At 36.6% G+C, this 27,851-nt stretch overlaps 1 pseudogene; it reads left to right on the top strand.

Moving 5' to 3' along the window:
• Positions 1–292: 292 nt before the first annotated feature.
• On the top strand, positions 293–27,851 carry LOC129135953 (protein FRG1B-like; annotated as a pseudogene).

Here is a 27,851-nt window from a genome sequence, read left to right as displayed (position 1 = left end):
AGCCGCTTCCCGCCCCCGCGGGACCGTCGCCAGCCCACAGCTCTAGCGGGAGGCGGTTCCACAGCGTGCCCGGCAGCCCCGCCACCGTCAGCACCGACGCCTCGGGCGAGCTTTCCCCACCTCTGGGAGGCACGAATCCTCAGGGGCTCCTCGAGAGGGCGCCAGGGAGCAGATGCGTGCGGACACCTTTCGGCCCTCTGCAGCCGCCGTAGCTACCCCAGCCCCACCCCCCCCACCCCCCCACCCCCCCACCCCCCCACCCCCCACCCCCACCCCCACCCCGGCAGAAACCCGGAAGTGGAAATCTCAGCCATTCAGCGTTTGGGTGAAGACGGAGGCGGGTTCTGGACAGACGTACGCTGTCAGGGAGTGTTTACTTCGCCTACACTTCTGTTCCTCCCCGCCCTGGTGCTGCTCCAGGTCACATACTCGTCCTGAGCTGGCTTCAGCCTCTCTGCGCAGAAGTCTCCCGGAGCCATGGCCTAGCACTCTTATGTGAAGTCTACCAAGCTTGTGCTCAAGGGAACCGAGGTGAAGAGCTGGGTCCTGCAGCTCCTGCGGGAGCCTCCTCAGTTCTTTTCGGACGCACTCCACCCCCGCGAATCCGGTGGAAGCCGTGGTGCGGTGAGCCGGCTTCGTGGCCTCCCAGGCTTCGCTCTGACCCTGTCTGGGCTGGACGGAGGCCGGACCACCCTTCCTGGTGCCTGTGCAGAGAGGGGCAGCCTCCTGCGCGGACGACTCTGGAAACAGGATAGATGGGTGGGTGACCCGTGGCCCCGTACCCACGAGTTTGGGTCCCCTGAGGCATCTCTCCAGGCCTCTGCCTGGTGGGTCTGCGTTAGTCTGATCTTGTAGTTCATTATAATAACTTCCTTTATTAGGGATTATTCTTTTCTCCATTGTCTCTTCCTGGAAAAATTATTGATTAATTTTTTTCTAAGCTAATGTGTAGAGTGAAACCAGGATGAATCACACAGTGGTAGAGGTGTATATGGACTTTGATAGGGATATGGGCTGGAACCTGCACTCTGTCATTTACTAATTTTGTAATTTGTGGCAAATTGGTTAATATGTCTGAACTTCCATTTACTCATTAAGAGATCAAGTATCTGAACCTCCGTTTATACATTTATACTTTCAGACCATTTTTTATACCTTTAGAAGACTGTGAGGATTAAATGAGAGAACACACATGCAGTAAATAAATTGAGCCAAATGTGAGGAGGATGTTGTAGTGGTAATTTATTAGCTCTTTAGGAGAAAAATACCTGTGCATTCATATCCCTGCTTCTTTTTTAACTGGCAGATTTGCCTGAGGTTGACTGTACATACAAATATTGAGCATTTCCTCCTGGCCTCCGTGATAAACAGAAGTTTTGATATTGTTAGGCGAGATGGAAAGAAAGTATCAAGGAGTGAGCTGAAGCCACTGCCCTTGAGAACCCTCTCGAGAAGTCTGGCCTCATGAAGATGCCAGAATAAATGGCAGGTATATCCTGAATGAATGTGAGATTTTTACTCTGTGAATTTCCTGTGAGGAGTAGTGAGTTATCTTCTGAAAACTTTATGATGAAAATGCAGACAAGAGTGTCTTAAGATTATCGTAATAATCATAATTAATGCTTATATAGCACTTTCAATGTGCCAAGAAATTGTTGTAGGCACTTTGCACATTAACTTTTTTCAAATCCCTCTTGGGTTTTTATTTTTTTATTGCGATGTAATTCATAATTATAAAATTCACCCTTTTGTACAGTCAGTGGTTTTTAGTATATATTCAAGAGGTTCACCACTGTCTAGTTGCTCAGCATTTTCGCCATCTCAGAAGGAAATCTCTTCCTACCCATTAAAGCTGTCACATCCCATCTTCCCCCTCTCCTAGTCCATGGCAACCACTAGTCTGCTATCTATGTGAAATTGCCTATTCTGAATATTTCCTAAGAAATCATGTAACATGTGGCCTTTTGTATCTGGCTTCTTTCACTTACAACATTCTTGAGGTCCATCATTGTTGTAGCACTTGTTCCTTTTTATGGCTGCGTAGTAGTCCATTGTATGGATGTAATATTTTGTTCATCCATTCATCAGTTGATGAACATTTAGATTGTTTCCCCTTTTTGACTATTGTGAGTAATGCTAGTGTGAATATTCTTATGTAAGATTTTTGTGGGTGTATGTTTTCATTTCCCTTGGGTATACCTACTTAGGAGTAAAATTCCTGGGTCATATGGTAACTCTTTAACTTTTTGAGGAACCCCAAACTGTTTCCTGTAGATGCTGCACCATTTTACATTTCCACCAGCAATGTGTGAAGATACATATTACCTCTTAATCCTCACAATAGCCTTAAGAGTTAAGTTGTTATCCTAATTTTTTAAATGGGGAAACTGACTCACAGAGACATTCAGTACCTTTTCCAAAAATTGCAGAGCTAAGAAGTGACAGAATCAGGATTTAAAATCTGGAGGTGTGGCTCTACACTCTGCTTTGAACTTTAACATAATATATACAAAGCCTGAAGCAAATTTTCAGTACTGTATTTAAGAGGGCATAGCAATGTAAGTCTTCCTAAATCAATAATTTATAAATGAAACAAAAGACTTCCAAGTTTCAATCTTACGATACTTATTTATCACACAAATCAATATACTTAAACTCATCTATATAAATTATGTCCTGTAGTAAGAAGAAAAAGAGCAGAGATAGAAGAGAAAAAGAGAAGATGAAGAAACCCAGCTTGATATGTTGGTGAGTCAGTTTTCAGTGCTTTATTCTGAAAAAAGTTAACATTTCTTGAGATCTCATTGAAAATATTTTCCTAGTTAGAAATTTATGATGTATTCATATTTGTCTTAAAGTGCTTAAATATTACCTACAGTTGTAAATTCCATTTATTCTTTAGCACAGTAGATGCTACTGATGCCTTTACTTCATTATCAGAACAGAGCACAGGAGAGAAGAAGTACAACTCTCTGACTTAGTAGGCACCATTAGACTGCTTAATAGCCGGAGATTCTGATACATAATTTTAAAGGCTTAATGTAAATGTTATTCAACCAAATATATTTTACAAGCTATTTTCTTTGAACATGTGTACATTTTAGTTGTAGAAGTCAGTTGTGTCTTAAACGAAGTATCTTCACAGGAAAAATCATTATTTTGTGAACTCTGAAATGAATGAAAATTTTAAATACAATATCAGGGTAGCCTGTAAATGATACTAGAAATAAACTGACCCAAACACACTTAACCAGCCTGTTTTCCATTTAGCTGTTTCCATACTTTTTTTTCTCTTTTAAAACTTGGCAAGTTGCATTTTGAATCTTCATAAATTATGGTAGCTTAAAAAATATATAAAATATGGAATGGTGTAAAGCTAATGTTCTGGAAGAATCATTGCTTTTGAAATGGCAAATCAACAATTCTAAAAGTAGGGTAAATATCTAGGGTAGATATGTAGATGTGGAATTGCTGTGTCAAAGGATAGGTGAATGTTTAACTATATAAGAAACTGTCAAAAATTTTCTAAAGTGGTTGTGCTATTTTATCCTCCCACCAAGAATGAATTAGTTCTCCAGTTACATCCTTGCCAAGAGTTAATGGTGTTATCAGTCTTTTCTCCCAGTCTGAGTTTTACCTTTTCAGTTTCTTAATGGTGGTTTTTGGATGGACATCTTTTTCTTTTTTTTTTTTTTGAGATGGAGTCTCGCTCTGTCACCCAGGCTGGAGGGCAGTGGCGCGATCTTGGTTCACTGCAAGGTCCACCTCCCAGGTTCACGCCATTCTGCTGCCTTAGCCTCCCAAGTAGCTGGGACTACAGGCACCTGCCACCACGCCCAGCTAATTTTTTTTGTTTTTAGTAGTGACAGGGTTTCACCATGTTAGCCAGGATGGTCAGAAGCTTTTAATTTTTATAAAGCTTAGTTGCTATTTTTTTTCTTTTATGGTTACTGCCTTATCTCTTTGATCTAAGAGATCTTTGCTTACCCCAAAGTCAGGAAAATATTCTACATTGTCTTTTAGAGGAATCATAGTTTTAGTTTTTACGTTAAATCTGTCATTAATCTCAAATTAATTTTTGGCATGGTGTGAGTTTGGTTTCAAGATTTACTTTTTTTTTTTTTTTTAACATCTTGATAGCCATTTGTGCCAGCACCACTGGTGTTTCCTTTTTCCATTAATCCAGTTTCTCATCTTCATAAAAAGTCAGTTAACTTTCTATGTATTGGTCTATTTCTGGACTCTGTTCTATCGATTGTCTGTTTTTCTTTTGGTATATTTCTCTTGATTGCTATAATTTCATGAAGTCTTGAGATCAGGTAGTGTGTGTCCTCCAACTTTGTACTTACTATTAGTTTATTAATTTCTACAGTGAAGCCTGTTGGATTTTCTCGGAGAATTGTATTGAGTCCAGATCATTTGGGGGAGAATCAACATCTTAATATTGGGCCTCAATATTTCATAATTTTCAATGTAGCAGTCTTGCATGCCTGTTTAAAAATTTATTCTTAAGTATTTTATAATTTTACATTACTGTCAGTAGAACTTTTGGATTTGACTTTCCAGTTGTTTGCTGTCAGTATGTAGATATACAATTGACTTTTGTATAGTGACTTTATAGTCTGATAAGTCTGTTTCACTTATTACTTCTAGTGGTTTGTTTATATAGAAAACTAAGAAATTTGCAATTATGTTTCCTGTGACTATCGTTTTACTTCTTTCTTTCTAATCTTTATGTCTTGTCTTGCTTTTTATTGGTTTATTATACTGTCCAGGACTTCCATAGTGTTGAACAGAAGTCACGAGAATGGGCATAATTGCATTGTTTCCAAGCTTAGGCAGAAAGCTTTCAGTAGTCCACCATATGGTATGATGTCTGTACGATATACAGAGAAAACCTTTATCAAAATGAGGACATTCCTTTTAAACTTTGTTTCTTGGCAGTTTTTATCATAATGATGTTTAATGCTGTCAAATGTCTCTTTCTGTATCTGTTGAGATGGTTATACAACTTTCTTCATTCTGCCAATGAATTACATTGGTTTCATTTTCAACTTTTAAACTAACTTTACATCCCTGAGATAAACCCCACTTGGTTGTGGTGCATTGTCCTTTGGAATATTGCTAGAGTTGATTTCTAGGTTTTTTTTTTTTAAGATTTCTATATTGGTGCTGATGGAGATATTGGATTTTTGTATCCTTTTCTTGTAATGTCTTTATTTGATTTTGGTGTCAAGGTGATATTGGGTGTCATAAAATTAGATGGGAAGTGCTGTCTCCTTCCCTGTTTTTGGAAATAGCTGTGTAAGATAGGTATGATTTCTTCTTTACATGTTGGATAGGATTTACCAGTGAAGTAATCTGAACCTAGAGGGTTTTGTTTGGTTTGGTTTTAGTTTTTTGTGGGAGAATTAAGATTTTTTAAGATATATTTTCAGATTTTTCTGTTGTCAGTTTTGGTAATTTGTGTCTTTTAGGAAAATTTCATTTCATCCAAGTTGTTGGATTTATTGGCATAAAATTTTTCAGAATATTCCTTTAATATCCTTTTAATGTCTGTAGAATCTAATCTGTATTGCAGTCTCTTCATATTGGTAATTTGTGTTTTTTCTATTTTTTCCTGGATCAGTCAGTCTAGCTGGAGGTTTATCGATTCTTTATAAGATCACTTATTTTAGATCATTAATGATCTTTTAGTACAGGGGTATTCACTCTTTTAGCTTCCCTGGGCCACAACGGAAGGAGAAGAATTGTCTTGGGCCACACATAGAATATATTAACGATAAGCTGATGAGCCAAAAAAAAAAAAAGGAAAAAAAAATCTCATAATGTTTCAAGAAAGTTTACGAATTTGTGTTGGGCTGCATTCAAACCTGGCCTGGGCCACATGCAGCCCTCAGGTTGGACAAGCCTGTTTCAGTATTACTTATTTTCTCTTTTTTTCATTTTTTATTTCATTTATTTTCAGTCTTTTTTTCCCCTCCCTTTAACTTATTTTCAGTTTACTTTGCTCTTATTTTATTGCTTCTTAAGAAGAGAGTTAGATCTCTTCATTCCACGTTAGTTTTAGTTATAGTCAACACATTTTGCTTTCATTTTCATTCCATTCAAAATATCATCTAGTTTTCCTTGTGATTTTTCTTTTCATGGACACTAGAGTTATTTAAAAGTGTTTTGTTTTTTAATTTCTACTACATAGAGATATTATAGGTATGTTATTGTTGCTGATTTCTAATTCATTTATAGTATAGTTGGAGAACATACATTCTTAGTGAATTTCCATGTACACTTGAAACGAATGTGTGTTCTGTAGATGTTGGTTCAGGGTTTTTTTTTTTTTTTTTTTTTTGAGATGAAGTCGCACTCTGTTGCCCAGCAGGCTGGAGTGCAGTGGAACGATCTCGGCTCACTGCAGCCTCCGCCTCCCAGGTTCAAGTGATTCTCCTGCCTCAGCCTCTGGAGGAGCTGGAATTACAGGCACCTGCCACCATGCCTGGCTAATTTTTTAAATATTTTTAATAGAGGCGGGGTTTCACCACGTTGGCCAAGCTGGTCTCAAACTCCTGACCTCAGGCGATCCGCCCACCTCGGCCTCCGAAAGTGCTGGGATTACGGGCGTGAGCCATGGCGCCCAGCGGTTCAGTGTTCTTTAGATGTCAGTTAGATCAACTGGTGGAGCTTGTGACTATGCACATCTTCCGTGTCCTTACTGATTTTTTACTCATCCTACAATGTATTGAGAGTTATGTTAAAATCTCCAGCTCTAATTCTAGATCTGTCTACTTGAGCAGTTTTTGCTTAAAGTATTTTGAAGCTGTCATGTGTACACATTTGGGATTGTTAAGTCTTCCTTATAAATTCAGTCTTTCATTTTCATAACATTTTAACCTTTATTTCTGTTAAATGTCTTGATGCCTAGTTATATTATTTGACCACACTTTTGCTCCTGTCAAGCCTGGGCCTTTGTTAGTTTGTGCTTATTTATTAGGTTTTTGCCTGTAGACTTAGACAGTGACTCTTACTCTAGAAAAGGTTCATCCTCATGGGCCTCAGCCACATGTTCTAGGTATACTTGATGAGTTCTCTCCACTCTGCTATGTCCCAAATTTGTGTGCTCTCTGGCATCTCCAGTCAGCCCTCAGAAGTGCCAGCCACTCTGCAGAGGCCTTGTGGAGCCTGACTGCTGTATGCACTCCCCCCAGCCCTTGTCCCCAGACCTGCAGAGAACTTTTGCATTCTCTTTTGAGGCCTCACCTGTATGTAGTTCCCTCTTCTCCAGTACCTTATTCTATAAACTCCAAACATGTTAGCACTGCAAGACTCTCAGCTTAGTGACAGTGACATTGCCTCATTTTTGGAGGTCTCTACCTCTCTCTGTGTGGTCAAGAAACTGCCATTGGGCAGAAAACAGAAGTGTGTGTGAGATTTGCCTCCTGTGTTTTCCTATTTTCAAATATCACAGTCCTGTTCTGCCTGTGTTCCAATCCCCGAAAACAGTTTTCTCAAATAGTCTATCCAGCTTCAGTTTTCTCATTGGTCATGGTGGGAGGGCAAGTCCATCTTGGCTGGAAGAGGAAGTCCTTCTGTGTCTTTTTCTCCTTGTCCCTCTACCTTCTTTTGCATTGTGGATTTTCTAAACTTGCCGTATAAGTAAGCATGTGCCTATTTGTGAAGGGAAAGAAAAAACCCTTTTAATTTTTTAAAGCTGTTCTGTTGGTTCCTCACAAGGATCTGAAGGGATTGGTAAATAGGATGAAAGAAATTCTGTCTTTCACATGGAGAATACCGTGTGTGACATTAATAAAAATGAGCATGTCTGTCTGCTAGATTCAGAAGCAATTGAACTTACAACATCGTAGTTTGCAAAACACAGATTTGATTTACCCAGGAACTAAAGCTGAGTAAGCTATGGGTTAACAGAAGGTCTGTGAAGGGTACTTAGACTACAGTAAGATTGGGGAAGAAAATTCCATTTCCAAATCTAAGATATATCATTCCTTTGTGCCAAGCACATAATGAAGGTAGAGGTTTAAGGGGGCCCTTAGCACAGAAGCACTGGGTTAGTCAGAAGGTGAGGTGAGCTGTCACACAGCCTTGATGCTAGAATGAGGGTGCCCTGGTAGTATCTTATCAGCCATGACACTGGTGCATTGGGCCAGGTTGTTTTTTTTTGTTTTGTTTTGTTTTGTTTTGTTTTGAGACAGGCTGTTGCTTTGTTGCTCAGGCTGGAGTGCAGTGACATGATCATGGCTCAGTGCACCCTCAACCTCTTAGGCTCAAGCAATCCTCTCACCTTGAACTCCCGAGTAGCTGGGACCACAGTCTTGTACCACCATACCCAGCTAATTTCTTAATTTTTTTGTAGAGATGGGGGTCTCCTTTTGTTGCCTAGGCTGATTTTGAACTCCTGGGCTTAAGTGATTCTCCTGCTTCCACCTCTCAAAGTGCTGGATTACAGGCATGCCAGACATATGGAAACATTCCCAAATATCTGAAAATATGTGAAAAGCTTTGTTATGCATTGTGAGACAATACAGCGGGAATATTTCACCATCTGCCTAAGGTTTAAAAGGAAATAACTTTAAGCATGTGTCTAAATAGCAAGTAATGTTTTAGAGCGGATTCTCTTAAATTCAGCTTGGGCGTCTGCAGCATATACACAGCTTGAGCTGTAACCTGACATAGAGACAGGCAACTTCAGTGCCCACTGTTCTTAGGATCCACTGCTTTTTCACAGCTAAAACCCCTGAGTGGCACTGTTAAGTATTATGTTATGTTACTTTAGTCGTTAAACGTATAAGCATACCTCCAAAGGTTGAATGTAGGCCACTTGCAGAAAGTAGGCAGAATGCTCACATTTAATTCTTGATAATACTGTGTTTAGCTTTCTTATTCTTTGAAATCTCATTGAGAAGAAATACTGGCATCTGCTCAAAGTAATTTCTTTTTCAGTTGACAATATTATAAGTAATGTTATTGTATCATTTCCCTACTTGGACAGAGTCTGAAAATTTTGAGGAGCTTTTCTGCCAGAAATTTCTTCTTCATTTGCAAAACATTGAGATATTATATTTAAATGATTTTATTTAATATTAAGTGTACTTGGTGAAAGTGGCATAGAACATACAAAATAAAACTAATTTAAAATTATTAACTATTACATTTATAAGAGAGACTTGCTAATCATAACATTGTTGATAATGATTCTGAATAAAGCATTATTTCTTTTCCTGAAAACAATTGTAGCTATAACTCAATCATCTAAATTGCTTATTAGTTTTATTTCTTTTTAATTGTCTATTTTGATTAATTTTCTTTTTCTCCATTGGTTTCGTGTGTGTGTGGAGGTAAAATATACAGAATATAGAATTTGCCAGTTTTTCTATTTTTATGTGTACACTTCAGTGGCATTTAAATACATGCACCATTTAACCTTCCCACCAGCATTGCACAGGGTTTCAGTTTCTCCACATCCTGCCCAACATTTGTTTTTCTGGTTTTCTTGGTTTCTGTTTTTTATTTGTTTTGATAATAGCATTCTAATGGGTGTGAAGTGGTATTGCATTATGGTTTTGATTTATATTTCCCTAGTGACTAGTGATGTTGAGCGTCTTTTCGAGTGCTTATTGATCATTTGTATATCATCTTTGGAGCAATGTCCATATATATCCTTTGCCCAGTTTTGAATTGTGGTATTTGTCTTTTTGGAATTCTCTATATAGTCTGGATATTAATTCCTTATAATGTATGTAGTTTACACATATTTTCTCCATTCTATGGGTTGCCTTTTATTCTGTTGACAGTGGTTCTTGATGCACAAAAGTTTTTAATTCTGATGAAGTCCAGTTTGTCTGTGTTTTCTTTTGTTGCCTGTGCCTTTGATGTTCTATATAAGAAATCATTGCCAAATTCATTGTCGTGAAGCTTTTCCCATTTTCTTCTAAAAGTTTTCTAACTTTAGCTCTTACATTTAGGTCTTTGGTCTATTTTAAGTTACTTTTTGTATTTGGTGTTAGATAAGGGTCCAACTTCATTTTAGCTAAAATTTTATGTATTTTAAAATTGATAATGAAAAGCATGAAATGTTTAGTTGAATAGAAAATTTTGTGCAGTGGAATTAACTGAATCTTTAAAACCTTTTTATTATGGAAATATCCAAATTAATCCATACATAGAAGAATATAATGAGTCCCCCATGTGCCCAGGCCCCAGCATTAATTATCAATATTTTGCCAATTTTGTTTCATTTACATACACACCCCCACAAACGTTTTTTCCTAGAAAATTTTAAGTAAAATCACAGATACTACATCATTTTATCCATAAGTACATAACTGTACATTTATTTTTTTAATTTTTTTTATTATTATACTTTAAGTTTTAGGGTACATGTGCACATCGTGCAGGTTAGTTACGTACGTATACATGTGACATGCTGGTGTGCTGCACCCACTAACTCGTCATCTAGCATTAGGTATATCTCCCAATGCTATCCCTCCCCCCTCCCCCGACCCCACAACAGTCCTCAGAGTGTGATGTTCCCCTTCCTGTGTCCATGTGATCTCATTGTTCAATTCCCACCTATGAGTGAGAATATGCGGTGTTTGGTTTTTTGTTCTTGCGATAGTTTACTGAGAATGATGATTTCCAATTTCATCCATGTCCCTACAAAGGACATGAACTCATCATTTTTTTATGGCTGCATAGTATTCCATGGTGTATATGTGCCACATTTTCTGAATCCAGTCTATCATTGTTGGACATTTGGGTTGGTTCCAAGTCTTTGCTATCGTGAATAATGCCGCAATAAACATACGTGTTCATGTGTCTTTATAGCAGCATGATTTATAGTCCTTTGGGTATATACCCAGTAATGGGATGGCTGGGTCAAATGGTATTTCTAGTTCTACATCCCTGAGGAATAGCCACACTGACTTCCACAATGGTTGAACTAGTTTACAGTCCCACCAAGAGTGTAAAAGTGTTCCTATTTCTCCACATCCTCTACAGCACCTGTTGTTTTCTGACTTTTTAATGATTGCCATTCTAACTGGTGTGAGATGGTATCTCATTGTGGTTTTGATTTGCATTTCTCTGATGGCCAGTGATGGTGAGCATTTTTTCATGTGTTTTTTTGGCTGCATAAATGTCTTCTTTTGAGAAGTGTCTGTTCATGTCATTCACCCACTTTTTGATGGGGTTGTTTGTTTTTTTCTTGTAAATTTGTTTGAGTTCTTTGTAGATTCTGGATATTAGCCCTTTGTCAGATGAGTAGGTTGCAAAAATTTTCTCCCATTTTATAGGTTGCCTGTTCACTCTGATGGTAGTTTCTATTGCTGTGCAGAAGCTCTTTAGTTTAATGAGATCCCATTTGTCAATTTTGTCTTTTGTTTCCTTTGCTTTTGGTGTTTTAGACATGAAGTCCTTGCCCATGCTTATGTCCTGAATGGTAATGCCTAGGTTTTCTTCTAGGGTTTTTATGGTTTTAGGCCTAACGTTTAAGTCTTTAATCCATCTTGAATTGATTTTTGTATAAGGTGTAAGGAAGGGATCCAGTTTCAGCTTTCTACATATGGCTAGCCAGTTTTCCCAGCACCATTTATTAAATAGGGAATCCTTTCCCCATTGCTTGTTTTTCTCAGGTTTGTCAAAGATCAGATGGTTGTAGATATGCGGCATTATTTCTGAGGGCTCTGTTCTGTTCCATTGATCTATATCTCTGTTTTGGTACCAGTACCATGCTGTTTTGGTTACTGTAGCCTTGTAGTATAGTTTGAAGTCAGGTAGTGTGATGCCTCCAGCTTTGTTCTTTTGGCTTAGGATTGACTTGGTGATGCGGGCTCTTTTTTGGTTCCATATGAACTTTAAAATAGTTTTTTCCAATTCTGTGAAGAAAGTCATTGGTAGCTTGATGGGGATGGCATTGAATCTGTAAATTACCTTGGGCAGTATGGCCATTTTCACGATATTGATTCTTCCTACCCATGAGCATGGAATGTTCTTCCATTTGCTTGTATCCTCTTTTATTTCCTTGAGCAGCAGTTTGTAGTTCTCCTTGAAGAGGTCCTTCACATCCCTTGTAAGTTGGATTCCTAGGTATTTTATTCTCTTTGAAGCAATTGTGAATGGGAGTTCACTCATGATTTGGCTCTCTGTTTGTCTGTTGTTAGTGTATAAGAATGGTTGTGATTTTTGTACATTGATTTTGTATCCTGAGACTTTGCTGAAGTTGCTTATCAGCTTAAGGAGATTTTGGGCTGAGACAATGGGGTTTTCTAGATATACAATCATGTCATCTGCAAACAGGGACAATTTGACTCCCTCTTTTCCTAATTGAATACCCTTTATTTCCTTCTCCTGCCTAATTGCCCTGGCCAGAACTTCCAACACTATGTTGAATAGGAGTGGTGAGAGAGGGCATCCCTGTCTTGTGCCAGTTTTCAAAGGGAATGCTTCCAGTTTTTGCCCATTCAGTATGATATTGGCTGTGGGTTTGTCATAGATAGCTCTTATTATTTTGAAATATGTCCTATCAATACCTAATTTATTGAGAGTTTTTAGCATGAAGGGTTGTTGAATTTTGTCAAAGCCTTTTCTGCATCTATTGAGATAATCATGTGGTTTTTGTCTTTGGTTCTGTTTATATGCTGGATTACATTTATTGATTTGCATATATTGAACCAGCCTTGCATCCCAGGGATGAAGCCCACTTGATCATGGTGGATAAGCTTTTTGATGTGCTGCTGGATTCGGTTCGCCAGTATTTTATTGAGGATTTTTGCATCAATGTTCATCAAGGATATTGGTCTAAAATTCTCTTTTTTGGTTGTGTCTCTGCCAGGCTTTGGTATCAGAATGATGCTGGCCTCATGAAATGAGTTAGGGAGGATTCCCTCTTTTTCTATTGATTGGAATAGTTTCAGAAGGAATGGTACCAGTTCCTCCTTGTACCTCTGGTAGAATTCCACTGTGAATCCATCTGTTCCTGGACTCTTTTTGGTTGGTAAGCTATTGATTATTGCCACAATTTCAGATCCTGTTATTGGTCTATTCAGAGATTCAACTTCTTCCTGGTTTAGTCTTGGGAGAGTGTATGTGTCAAGGAATTTATCCATTTCTTCTAGATTTTCTAGTTGATTTTCATAGAGGTGTTTATAGTATTCTCTGATGGTAGTTTGTATTTCTGTGGGATCTGTGGTGATATCCCCTTTATCATTTTTATTGTACCTATTTGATTCTTCTCTCTTTTTTTCTTTATTAGTCTTGCTAGTGGTCTATCAATTTTGTTGATCCTTTCAAAAAACCAGCTCCTGGATTCATTAATTTTTTGAAGGGTTTTTTGTGTCTCTATTTCCTTCAGTTCTGCTCTGATTTTAGTTATTTCTTGCCTTCTGCTAGCTTTTGAATGTGTTTGCTCTCGCTTTTCTAGTTCTTTTAATTGTGATGTTAGGGTGTCAATTTTGGATCTTTCCTGCTTTCTCTTGTGGGCATTTAGTGCTATAAATTTCCCTCTACACACTGCTTTGAATGCATCCCAGAGATTCTGGTATGTTGTATCTTTGTTCTCGTTGGTTTCAAAGAACATCTTTGTTTCTGCCTTCTTTTCGTTATGTACCCAGTAGTCATTCAGGAGCAGATTGTTCAGTTTCCATGTAGTTGAGCGGTTTTGAGTGAGATTCTTAATCCTGAGTTCTAGTTTGATTGCACTGTAGTCTGAGAGATAGTTTGTTATAATTTCTGTTCTTTTACATTTGCTGAGGAGAGCTTTACTTCCAAGTATGTGGTCAATTTTGGAATAGGTGTGGTGTGGTGCTGAAAAAAATGTATATTCTCTTGATTTGAGGTGGAGAGTTCTGTAGATGTCTATTAGGTCCACTTGGTGCAGAGCTGAGTTCAATTCCTGGGTATCCTTGTTGACTTTCTGTCTCATTGATCTGTCTAATATTGACAGTGGGGTGTTAAATTCTCCCATTATTAATGTGTGGGAGTCTAAGTCTCTTTGTAGGTCACTCAGAACTTGCTTTATGAATTTTGGTGCTCCTGTATTGGGTGCATATATATTTAGGATAATGTACAAAAGTAAAGAACAAAACAGGTGATGAGAGAAAGACATACCACGTCTTTCTCTCACAAGAAGAAGTGAGCTCTTCTTGTTGAATTGATCCCTTTACCATTATGTAATGACCTTCTTTGTCTCTTTTGATCTTTGTTGGTTTAAAGTCTGTTTTATCAGAGACTAGGATTGCAACCCCTGCCTTTTTTTGTTTAGATCTTCCTCCATCCTTTTATTTTGAACCTATGTGTGTCTCTGCACGTGAGATGGGTTTCCTGAATACAGCACACTGATGGGTCTTGACTCTTTATCCAGTTTACCAGTCTGTGTCTTTTAATTGGAGCATTTAGTCCATTTACATTTACAGTTAATAGTGTTATGTGTGAATTTGTTCCTGTATTATGATGTTAGCTGGTTATTTTGCTCGTTAGTTGATGCTGTTTCTTCCTAGTCTCAATGGTCGTTACATTTTGGCATGATTTTGCAGCGGCTGGTACCGGTTGTTCCTTTCCATGTTTAGCGCTTCCTTCAGAAGCTCTTTTAGGGCAGGCCTGGTGGTGACAAAATCTCTCAGCATTTGCTTGTCTGTAAAGTATTTTATTTCTCCTTCACTTATGAAGCTTAGTTTGGCTGAATATGAAATTCTGGGTTGAAAATTCCTTTCTTTAAGAATGTTGAATATTGGCCCCCACTCTCTTCTGGCTTGTAGGGTTTCTGCCGAGAGATCCGCTGTTAGTCTGATGGGCTTCCCTTTGAGGGTAACCCGACCTTTCTCTCTGGCTGCCCTTAACATTTTTTCCTTCATTTCAACTTTGGTGAATCCGACAATTATGTGTCTTGGAGTTGCTCTTCTCGAGGAGTATCTTTGTGGCATTCTCTGTATTTCCTGAATCTGAACGTTGGCCTACCTTGCTAGATTGGGGAAATTCTCCTGGATAATATCCTGCAGAGTGTTTTCCAACTTGGTTCCATTCTCCCCATCACTTTCAGGTACACCAATCAGACGTAGATTTGGTCTTTTCACATAGTCCCATATTTCTTGGAGGCTTTCCTCATTTCTTTTTATTCTTTTTTCTCTAAACTTTCATTCTCGCTTCATTTCATTCATTTCATCTTCCATTGCTGATACCCTTTCTTCCAGTTGATTGCATCGGCTCCTGAGGCTTCTGCATTCTTCACGTAGTTCTCGAGCCTTGGTTTTCAGCTCCATCAGCTCCTTTAAGCACTTCTCTATATTGGTTATTCTAACTGGGAGGCACCCTCCAGCAGGGGCACACTGACACCTCACACTGCAGGGTACTCCAACAGACCTGCAGCTGAGGGTCCTGTCTGTTAAAAGGAAAACTGACAAACAGAAAGGACATCCACACCAAAAACCCATCTGTACATCACCATCATCAAAGACCAAAAGTAGATAAAACCACAAAGATGGGGAAAAAACAGAACAGAAAAACTGGAAACTCTAAAAATCAGAGCGCCTCTCCTCCTCCAAAGGAACGCAGCTGCTCACCAGCAACGGAACAAAGCTGGACGGAGAATGACTTTTGAAGAGCTGAGAGAAGAAGGCTTCAGACAATCAAATTACTCTGAGCTACGGGAGGACATTCAAACCAAAGGCAAAGAAGTCGAAAACTTTGAAAAAAATAAATGTACATTTCTTAACGTGGTATGTCTTTCTCTCATCACCTGTTTTGTTCTTTACTTTTATACATTATACTATGTCATTATCATACCTTGTAAAATTAACAAGAATTCCTTAATATGTCATATCCAGTTAATGATTGACTCATTTCTACTCTAGTTAAAGTACAATTTAGGAGGAGGTTTGAGGATGTTTTTTAACATTAAGATATAAACTTTTATAACAACTGCTAAAATAATTGTTGCTAGAGTCTAACATTTATATTGGCAAATTGGACATTAGTATACATAGACATAGATTCTGCTCATTTTGCTTTCAATCTAAAATCGTAGTTAAGATTACTGAATGGGCGCAGTGGCTCACACCTGTAATCCCAGCACTTTGGGAGGCAGAGGCGGGTGGATCACGAGGTCAGGAGTTCAAGACCAGCCTGGCCAATGTGGTGAAACCCCGTCTCTACTAAAAATACAAAAAAAATTATTTGGGCATGGTGGCAGGCTCTTGTAACCCCAGCTACTCGGGAAGCTGAGGCAGAGAATTGTTTGAACCCAGGAGGTGGAGATTGCAGTGAGCCAAGATCGCATCACTGCATTTCAGCCTCGGTGACTGAGCGAGACTCCATCTCAAAAAAAACAAAAATTACTATGCTAGAAAGTCTTCCTGTAGAGGCATTTTTAAGAAGCATTATGATAGGCATTGCCTCTGGAAAGCAGGCATGAATAGATGGCTGGGGTCTATCATGAGAGAGACCGTTCTCCATATATCACTTTGTCCCTTCACATGTTGCCTTTTGTTTTGTTTTGGTCTTTTTTTTGAGACGGGACCTTGCTCTGTCACTCAGGCTAGAGTGCAGTGGCATGATCATAGCTCACTATAACCTTGAACTCCTGGGCTCAAGTGATCCTCTTTCACAGCTCCCCGAGTAGTTGGGATTACAGGCATGCACCCCCATGCCTGGCTGTATGTTGCTATCGTGTATTTTAAAACCTAATCCTGACTGTGCTGGTAGTCACATGAATCTGTGCATATACATGCAAACAAGTACGTGTAAAGCTGGTGAAATCTGAATAAGCTTCATGGATTATATCAATGTCAGTTTCCTGATTCTAACAATGTATGATACTTATGCAAGATGTTATCACTGAGACAAAGCGAGTAAAGGATATGTGAGATCTTCATAGTATTTCTTATGACTGCAAAATAAAAAGTTTTTAAAACTAAGTTATAATAACAAAGAACTCTGTGTCAAAACTAAAATATAAAGTTGAAATATCAATTTTATTTTTTAGGAATCTGGTGAACAGTAACAAACTTTGGTGAAATTTCAGGAACCGTAGCCATTGAAATGGATGAGGGAGCCTATATACATGCACTCGACAATGGTCTTTTTACCCTGGGAGCTCCACACAAAGAAGGTTTGTGTCTGGAATGGAAGATCCTGCCACAAGTGTAGATTTTAGGACATTCATTCACTTAGGCCAAACTCTAACTAGTCTCAAACATTTTCCAAAGGAATGGAACCATTGCATTTGACTCTTCCATTTTTTTAAATTCCTTAATATTTACCAGCCATTGGCAAGTCCCTCTTTCTAATATAAGCATTTGAAAACATTCCATATAGTTCCAGAAGAGTATCTTTGGAAATCAAAACAATATGAATAATTAAAATAGTAAGTGGAAAGAAAAAAGAAAACCTATTTGAGTCAAACATATTTGAATTTCTTTTTTATTCAGACCTATTACCAAAACTAACCTGGGTGCATTCAACAGTTTGAAGTTTCCACATTTTCTTTAGCCCATTAGAGGAAGCACTAATGAGATACGAAGTAATTAGAAGATAAAAAGCAGTATCATTTCATCAGCAAGGCCATCCATTGAATAAATGAAAGCATTTAGCTTTTTTAAATAAGTGCTTATTTATGACTGTATTTTAAAACATAAAGAGAAGCTATCTTGAAAGTTATTAAATAAGCATTATATCACCCTGTCTTACTCAGTGTATAAAATTAGCACTGTAGTTAAAGGAAGGTAAAATAGATCTTGATTCCAAAGATACAGTATTACAGTGACATCAGTATATCTGAATATTCTTACATTTAATTGCGGAAGAAAATAGCCACATTTTTTAAAGCAAAATAATGTCTTTATATTTATAGCATATGTCAAATTTATTTTCACATATTTTTTCTCCAATAGTTGATGAGGGCCCTAGTCCTCCAGAGCAGTTTATGGCTGTCAAATTATCTGATTCCAGGTGAACTTATATTGTAATATAATTAGTAACCAGTTATTTTAAAAATTTAATTGTATTCATTAAAAATTTTAGTTTCTGTCTTAAGCCCATGGTAAATTTGATATAAAAAACAAAATAGCTTTTTTGAAAAGTAGATTTTGTGATCTACTTTTAGTGGATTTCCTATCAATATATAATGCTAGGCTGGAAAAAAGATATGTAAGTTAAAAGATGAAGATTAATAATTTCACACACCAAATAAGATAGATTAAAAAATAAATAGTACAAAACCTGGTTCACTGTTGCTATGATATTTAAACTCACTGTTTGGAAGTCTAAAGACAAACAGGAAGACTAAAAAAAAGGAATATTGTTGAAACCAGCAGAGAATGTTACAGCATCATAACGACCAAAAGAATATTTTTACTCACTATTTTTACAGTCATTTTATAAAGTTACCTTTTTTGTTCTCACCTTGTGCAGAAGTATAGAATGATTCTTCGGGTAAAAGATACTGAAAGTGAATTTACATATTTTAGTAATTGGTTACATCAACATGATAATGATTTCTGTTATATAATCATTAACGTATAAAGGAGTAAAAGTCAATTCTCACATCCGTGGAGATTCTTGGTAAGGTAAAAGAAATCATAATTTTAAAAAATCACATTAAGATGACTATTTCTATACTTTCTTTGAAAGTCTGATAAGTAGGGTGAAAAAGAATAAAAGCAGAGGAAGAAAAATTCAATAGTTTTAAACTGCTTTACAATTATAAACAAAAAAGGATTATAAAGAAAACTGACAAATGATAAAATATTTGCAACAATCTTAATAGGCAGTGAGTTCTTACTCTTCATATGTATCTTGTATAGAATTCATAGCACTGAAGACCCCAGTAGAAAAATTGCGAACAATCAGATCCGAATAGAAAAATGGACAAGGAACATTACCAGATAATCTAAAAACTACAAAGGAAAGGAAAAGAAAAACAATTGTTATTCTAGTTAACTACTAAAATGCAAATTAATAGGATACTGTTTTTTTCATATCAGGTTTTCAAGTATTTTTTTAGAGTCATAACGTTTAAAAAAAAATCCATGATACAAAACATGCTCTGTTAATTTGAGTTAAGAATGTAAATGGAAGCAGCATTTTCTGGAAAACAGTTTGATGACATAAAGTTTTAGTAATTTATTGAAGTTTTTAACTAAAGAGGTATAATTGAAGCGTGATGAATTTTGAAAATATTTATTATTTAATATATAAGGTACAATGTTTCTATTAAAAAAGCAAAATATAAAACTAAATTTAAAACTGTGCTGTCCAATATGGCAACAACTAGTCACATGCAGCTTTTTTTTTTTGAAGGCACAGAGTCTCAATCTGTCACCCAGGCTGGAGGGCAGTGGTGTGATCATAGCTCACTATAACCTCAAATTTCTGGGCTCAAGCACTCCTCCTGCATCAGCCTCCCAAGTAGCTGGTATTACATGTGCACACCACCATGACCAGCTAACTTTTTAAATTTTTTGTAAAGATGGGGTCTCACTATGTTGTCCAGGCTGATCTTGAACTTCTTGCCTCAAGCAATTCTCCCATTGGCTTCCCAAAGCACAGAGATTACAGGAGTGAGTCACCACTCAGCCACATGCATGTTTTGAACACTTGGAATATGTCCAGTCTGGAATTTTAGATATGTACACACCCACACACATACACATGTCCTGTTTTGATGACCTATAATTAATTTTCTCTCAGTTTTTAACTTTTATCTATCTTATTAATGTACAGAATCGCCCTGAAACCTGGCTATGGAAAATATCTTGGTATAAATTCAGATGAACTTGTTGTTGGCGTTCAGATGCAATTGGACCAAGAGAACAATGGGAACCAGTCTTTCAAAATATGAGTGCTGTTATTGTTTATAAAAACTTCCTGTCAGTTTAACACAAAGTCTGTAACAGTCAATAATAATATATTTAAAAATAAAAAGTAGGATGCAATAGTATAATACATTAAATTGGAATAAATCAGTAAGAACACAGAGCCTTAAAGAGATCTCAAAATATAGTGCAACAAAAATAGCTTTAGTACTTTTGCCCACAATTATTTCTGTATACCCTTAGTGCCCGATATGGATCTCATTTCCATTGAAGAACCAGTCAATTTTAGGACACAGAGTAGGAAAACAGAATCATTCCTAAGTATCTTCTTTGTAGCAGAAATCATGGATGCTTTCAGAAACTTTAGCGACTGTAAGTGAACAGTGGAGCTAGCTAAGACCAAGTTGTGACAATTTGCTTATAAAATATAAATAATAATAGTTCATTGAAGTAAATTATCTCTAAAAGACTCAGTTCATAAGCTTAAAATAGTGTATGAAAAGACAGTTTTAATATAAGAAGAAAAAAGATAATATACTAATTCTTAATTTTAGTAAGTAGACAGTTGTAGTGTATGGATGTTTTGTTAAATCTTTGTTTTTACAGTATACATAATTTCCTTTTTCTGTTTGTGTGAGAAGTAAAGATTGAACAAAAATATGTGAGTGCTAAACTGTCTTTAAAAAGTAGATAACTATATCAAAAACAGTAAGGACCAGTGGGCACCACGCAGAACAAGCAAATAGAAGATAAGCTCAGCCTTTGAGTAGCAGCTTTGGTTGTATACAATAATGAACTGAAAATAGGAACTCAGCAGTGTTTTAAGATGACAGATTAAACAAACATCCCACCAGAAAGAGGTAATCACTTAGACTAATTTCCTCATCCCCTAGGATAAAATCTTAAGTCAGTGACTTGAAAACTGTTTTGACCCAATCCATTGAGAATTGCATTTTTACATTGCAGCCCAGCACACACATATGTAGAACTGAAGCAAGAGTTGTACTTAACAATACTTACTTATCCGTGTGTTATGCATCTTGATATTTCTTATTCTCTTTTACCCCTTCCTCTGTGTGTTCTTCCCCCCCCCCCACCCACCCAATACCGTTCAGGAAACACTACATTGATTTCATTACCTGCTAATGTGTTGCAACCCCTTTGAGATGATCCTACTAGTTATGATGAGATGCTTCTAATAAAAGTTACACCAGTAGAAAATGCCAATATTTCATAAGGCCAGGATGATGACTTAGATAGTACTAATAATACAACACTTTAGGAAACTTCATTTTATTTTTAGGAAGGACACTAAGTTTCAAAAATTTAAATTTAAATGAAAGAGGGTCTTAAAACTCTATTGCAAAAAGGACTCAGCTGAATAATCTGTGGCACAGGTTTAAATCGCCTTGGACCACACCGCCATGTTCTGGGGCTCACCGGGAGCCATCAAGATGAGAGACCACCCAGCCCTTGTGACTTGACTAAGAAATTAAATCCATGTTATCAGCACGTTTTTAACTGGATGTGATATAAGGTTAACATATTTTGTAATCATTGTATTTATAAATATTTTGTCTAAATGTTATTGTATTCTTAGTTTTCCAAAAGAATCAACCAAATACAAGTTATAAATAAACATTATATTTGTTACAGGAGTTAAGCTAACCAAATTTATAACCCAGATTTAGATACACAAGAAAATCAGTTTTTAAAGTTTTGTTTAATAGAAAGCAGTGTAATACATCAAACATTAAACAACTAAAAATGTATATGAATATTTATTTTCACACACAAAAGCCCCTCAGACATTGATTCTTAAATTCAAAACACCAAAGGCATTGTATATGCCTTTTCATGTTTTCTAATTGTGAAGAAAATAAATTTTACTTAAAATGCTAATATTTGAATAAAGTATGCATTCATAATTATGTTCTTGTCTTTAAAGTTAATTTTTCAAACAGAACTAAATCAGTTTTATCTTCAGTAGATCTTTTAGAAAGGAAGTAATCCTACCTCATCTAATTAGAATTTAGTCCTACTAGGAAGATACACTACAAATATTTATTGTGGCAATCTTTGAATAGCAAAATGAAAGGTGATTTTGGTTTCCTTTTCTATATGTTCTTGTATTATATTTTTCAGGTTTTTCTCTAAGTTCTTTTCTGTGATTTTTAAATCAGGGAGGAAAAATTCATTCAGTCTAAACACTTAATGTTTCTTCTACAAGAAGTATCCTCATGGCTATATTGTTATTTTGTTTCACTTAGGGGAAAATGGCTTTGTTGGCCTCAAATAGCTGCTTTATTAGATGCAATGAAGCAGGGGACATAGAAGCAAAAAGTAAAACAGCAGAAGAAGAAATGATCAAGGTAATGATGACATTTTATACAGATGACTGCATTCACACATGCGATGTGACTGTATCTCTTTAAAATGTTAAGTCATTTACTGTCACTTTAAAGATTTACTTAATAGCTTTTTATAATGTGGTGTTTCAAATAGACTCATTTTTAATTACAAATCCCATAGTTGATGGCTTGTTATACAATGTGGTAGAGAAATCACTGCATCTAGGAGCTACCTTGTCATTATCTCCATGGATTAGTATCTTTTTCTGGTAGTTCCACATGCTCTTTTTATGCTTTCATTTTCTTGTTTTCTTGCTTGTATTTTAAAATCGAATTTTTAAAATAGATAACATGTACACGTGGTCCAACATTTTTAAATAAAAGCATATGAAGTTGAAGACATATACCTGCCATCCATCTTACTCACCTGTGTCCCAGTTCCTGTTCCTCTTTCCCTTTGTTTTGTTTTTTTATAGCCTCCTAAAATTTCTTTATAAACATATGAATATATTTATAATTTTCAACTGTCTTACACTAAAGGCAGCCTCCTCTATAGTCTTCTCGACTGATTTTTTTTTCCTTAAAATTGTATCTTGGAGAGTTTTCTACTATTAGTTTGAATGTAGAAAGTTTTCTCTTTTTCTTGCTTCTCCTCTCTTTCTCTCTCTCTCTTTTTTAACAGCCACATAATATTCCATTTTAGGGATGTACCTTTATTTATTTAGCCTTTTATAGATGGAAATTTAGGCTGTTTCCAGTCTTTTGCTCTTATAAACAGTGCTGCAGTACATAACATTGAATATGCATCAATTTGTAGATGTGTGGGTGGACCTGAAGATAAATTTCCAGAAGCAGAATTACCAGGTTGGGGTATACGCGTTTGTATTTACATAATGCTTGAGCTTCTGTGATGATAATCACTCTATGAAACATAAAAAATCATAGCAGAACTTCTGGGGCCTTAGCCCTTACATTTTAAAAATATTTTTATTAATAGTACCCATCTTATTTGCATTAGGAGAAACATGAATCACATAAAACATGATTTTTATTTTATTTTTAAAATTTGTGTGCATCACTAAGCTGGAAATAAAAGTTCCTTATTCCAGGCTAAATTCCCTCATCCGTAGTCAGACGCGTTATCCATTGCACCAGTGGCCTGTGCCCTCCCTAATCCTACTCTGTTTTACATCATTGTAAAAGTTACACAGACATCTTCATATCAAGGTGAAATTCTAAATAATACTTTTAATATAACCTAGATAAATCAGGTAGTTAACTGGAATTTGATGAAAACATTTAAGGCTTAATTTTTTAGACTCACAAAAGCTACTGATCTTTAATGATAAACATATATCAGGATGTGTCTAAAGAATAACTCCCCCCTTCTTGACACATGGTTTTTCTGTGTCTTGGCATTCCATCGCAGTACTGAGCATCCTGAACCTTGCTTTGTTTGTCTCTTTGGGGAATCACAGGTTGCATCCAGTCTGACCCAGATTCGCTCTGTCAGGCATTGTGGGGGCCAGAGTGGAAGGCTCTAAGAGAGGGAGCAAATGCCTTTTCTAAAATGCCCTTCATTCTTATAATCAGAGCATAAAAATTTATGTTACATTTTTCTCTACTACCAGTGTAATTTAAAAGCATCTATCAATTCTCTGTATGTGCTTCATGTTAGATTTCCAGTCATGTGTTTGATTTTCTTTTTAGAATAGTCTTGATTTCAGATAATTTCAAATCTAAAGCTCAAACAATTTCAATCTAAAATGTAGGTATTTTCTTACAGTTAGAGAAGTGAAGTGTTATATTTTTTCATTGCATGCATCCGGCACATGCGTTGTAGTCTTGAATTTCCATAATGCTCCTGTGAGGTGGATGTGAGCTCAGCCTTACAGACAGTAAGACAGCCTCTGACCCTCCTTACATCCTCGTGGTTTTTGTCAGTCAGTTCATGGAAATCACAGTGATTTCAAGGTGTGGTAAGACAGGATGTGTACCCAGGCCCAGCTGACTCCAGAGGCCAGTCTCAGTATTTCATAGTACATTGCTTCTCAGGAAACAGGTCATTGAGGAAATGCAGATGGGTTTGTGACTTACATTTAATTTTATTTATTTATATTTTATTGTATCATGTTTAAATTATTTTTCATCTGGATATCATCACAAAAGTGTTATTGAAGGCAACAATTGCAAATATATGTGCAGTGCTTTGCACTTATACAAAGATACAAAGATACTTACACAAAGATTGCGTTTTTCACTATTTAAAGCAATTTTCAGATGAAATACAAAGTTTTCTGGGTCTCTTTGGTTAGTCAAGTACTTGGAAGCTCTGAACAGTGATTATTTAGGACTCTTTTTGTACCATTTAATTGCAGGCTCTCCTAATCTCTGTCAGCCCTTCACCTTTATGACCTTGCCTTATCTACCAGAACACAGATCCCTCTTACTAAAGGTAGCATTGTGCTACAGGCCCTAGCAGGGAATGTTTTCAGGTCTGGGACCCCTCTAATCAAAACTGTCACAAAGATGTCATTGGCACAAACATGTTATTTGTCATCACTTTCTAAGCAGCCCTGGAACTAGACTCTGGCCACAGAGAACCCTTAGGAGACATGAGTCCTTACCATTGCCAATTGCCTGTTCTGTGGGTGATCCTAATTGTTGAATGCAGATCAATTAACTTATGACATGTGATAGTAAACGTCTATCCAAACTTAGGAGGATATAAGAAGCTAGTAAAAGAGGTGGGTTCCAATTAATTAAAAACAAGTTGTGTAATGTTAAAAGTTTTAATACTTTGGTAATAGTCTGTGCAATCTAAAATAGCTATTAAGCTTTCAATCTGATCAAATGAACACTTGTCTACTAGGGATAATTTGATCCTAGTGTATTGACTTGGAGGACAAAATTAAATTAGTTAATGATTGCTTTACTGCCTAACAGGATCTGATGTGTAAAATGTTTCTGAAATAATTTTGTCTGTAGTGTTTCTGACACAAGGGCTGCGGAGGAAGCATGTGATAGCACTTACTCATATAGATTATATATATGAAGTAAAAACACATAGCCAGAACCTGTCTTTTTCTGAATATAGTTGCTCAGTTAATTTTTTCTTCTGCATAAGAAATCATCTCGAATGTTCTTATGTGATACGTAAAGTGGGGAAGGTGGAAGATAAACATATAACCCATTGGATTCTCTTTTCCAATATCTAGATTAGATCCTGTGCTGAAAGAGAAACCAAGAAAAAAGATGACATTCCAGAAGAAGACAAAGGAAATGTAAAACAATGTGAAATCAATTATGTGTATGTATGCTTTTCCTTTTAGACCTACAGATTTGACAGTGAAGTGCTTCTCAAAGTGCTTTCAAAATAAATTACCTAATTAGCTGGGGATGGTGAGGCATGCCTGTAGGCCCAGCTACTCGGGAGGCTGAGACAGGAGGATTGTTTGGGCCCAGGAGTTCAAGGCTGCAGTGAGCTCTGATCACCACTGCATTCCAGCCTGGGTGACAGAGCAAGACCCTGTCTGAAAAAATGAAAACTGATGGACAAGAAGAGGCAACACAATGTAGCCTCTAGGACAGAGCACTGAGCTAAATGCTTTTCTTTTCCTGAGGGTTCATTTTTCCTAATCACCCTACCAGCTCCCAAAGCTAGTCACTCCGGTTAGTCAATCTCTCTATTCATTCATAGAATGGGCGTGATGCCAGTCAAAGGCTGTGCTATGACCAGGACACAGGGGACTCCAGCCAGCATGCCCTAATAGAAGTGGGGCCTTCTGCTACCCAGTCAATGAGTGGCCCTCCTCTTGAGAGGTCACGAAGGTTATCTTTTTTGTTCAAAAGCTCCAGCTTATTTAAAAATATATAATTAGACTTTTTTTTTCTCCCCCAAGACGGAGTCTCGCTCTGTCCCCCAGACTGGAGTGCACTGCCACGATCTCGGCTCATCACAACCTCTGCCTCCCAGGTTCATGTGATTCTCCTGCCTCAGCCTCCTCAGTAGCTGGGACTACACGCGCCACTACGCTCGGCTAATTTTTGTATTTTTAGTAGAGACAGGATTTCACCATGTTGGCCAGGCTGTTCTCGAACTCCTGACCTCGAGTGATCTGCCTGCCTTGGCCTCCCAAAGTGCTGGGATTGCAGGCATGAGCCACTGCGCCTGGCCTACAATTAGACTTTTTTAATAAGTGAAAAAGAAATTAACAGTATTTATAAATTTAATAGTAAATATGTATAATCAGAGTTTGAGGTATTTTTCAATGAAGGCATTTTCTTTGCAGAAAGAAATTTCAGAGCTTCCAAGACCACAAACTTAAAATAAGTAAAGAAGCAGTAAAATTCTTAAAAAGATGGAGAAAGATGGATTTTTGCATGAGACGCTTCTGGACAGGTAGCTATTTATTATTTCCACTATTTTCAGTAGCCAATAGAAATGGCATATAGAAAACCTACATTCTCTTAAATTACTGTAGTTTTCACATTTTTGCCTTTATTTCTAATTTATGAGTGTGGCAATATTACCTAGAGAGGACATCATGAGTTTGGGAAAAGACTGTCAAGAAAGAATATCTAAAAATTATAACCGATTCTAAGCATATACTTTAAGAAATTCAGGTTTGAATGTATCTACTTCATAAATTTATCATTATCTTTTTATAACTATTAGAACCAGAGTTAGAAGGAAGCAGTTTGACTAATATAAAAATTATGTGGATTCTATTAGAGTAGTTCAGGTTCCTTAAAATAAGCATAGATCAACTAAAAAACTAAGTATAAAAGCTAAACAAGTGAAATTGAAGCAGTTTTATTGTAAGATTTGGAAGAGTGCAGGATGTTTATCATAGCACATTATTAATATTTATTACTATTCCTATGTAGATAAGTGATGTCCTAGATTTACAACATAGAAAAACAGGTAGAGACGTTTAGCTGTGAGTCTACAAGTATAAATCAATTAAGTGCCAGATTTTGATAATCACCAGCTGCTCATTCAAGTCCTATGTTGGAAAGTTACTCTTACCCTTTTTTTACATTACTTGATAAAGGCAATGTTTAATTACATATTTCCTGTTAACTAGCTGGTAGAGTTCATACCTAAAGTCAGTAAATAACGTTAAGAATTTTTTCCAGCTGAGCAAATGAGTATGTATCTAGTTGTAAGAAATCAAGAAGAGGATATAAAATATAATCAGGATGTGGAGTCTAAAATGGAATACGCTCTATGTCCTGTAACTTTTTTCACTTGTAATAATACAGCATTCTCACCCTGTTAAATGGAAATTTAGAGCACCCTTAAATTCCAGAATAATTAAAATTGCTATTTGGATTGAAAAAGCCCTTAGGCAACATTTATTGAATATTAGGAAATAACTTTTATAAGATTAGAATCCATTTTTTATAGAAACAAAATTTAAAAGTATACATATTTTAATGTAAGTGTTGTGGTAATACACTAACCAAAATTGAACACACAGTTTTAAAGCTTTTTATATTTAGTAGCAGTTGAATATATATGACATGTTTTACATAGATTAATTTTACTATTTTTCTTTATTTAAACAAGAGAACCAAATTGAAAGCCGACAGATACTGCAAATGACTGGGATTTTTGTTTCTGCCTTATCTTTTTGTGTTTTTTTCTGAATAAAATATTCAGAGGAAATGCTTTTACAGA

Source organism: Pan troglodytes, chromosome 11 (assembly GCF_028858775.2).
Source record: "Pan troglodytes isolate AG18354 chromosome 11, NHGRI_mPanTro3-v2.0_pri, whole genome shotgun sequence".
NCBI lineage: Eukaryota > Metazoa > Chordata > Mammalia > Primates > Hominidae > Pan > Pan troglodytes.
Note: the sequence above shows the minus strand (reverse complement) of the source record. Positions and strands in the feature narration are given on the sequence as shown.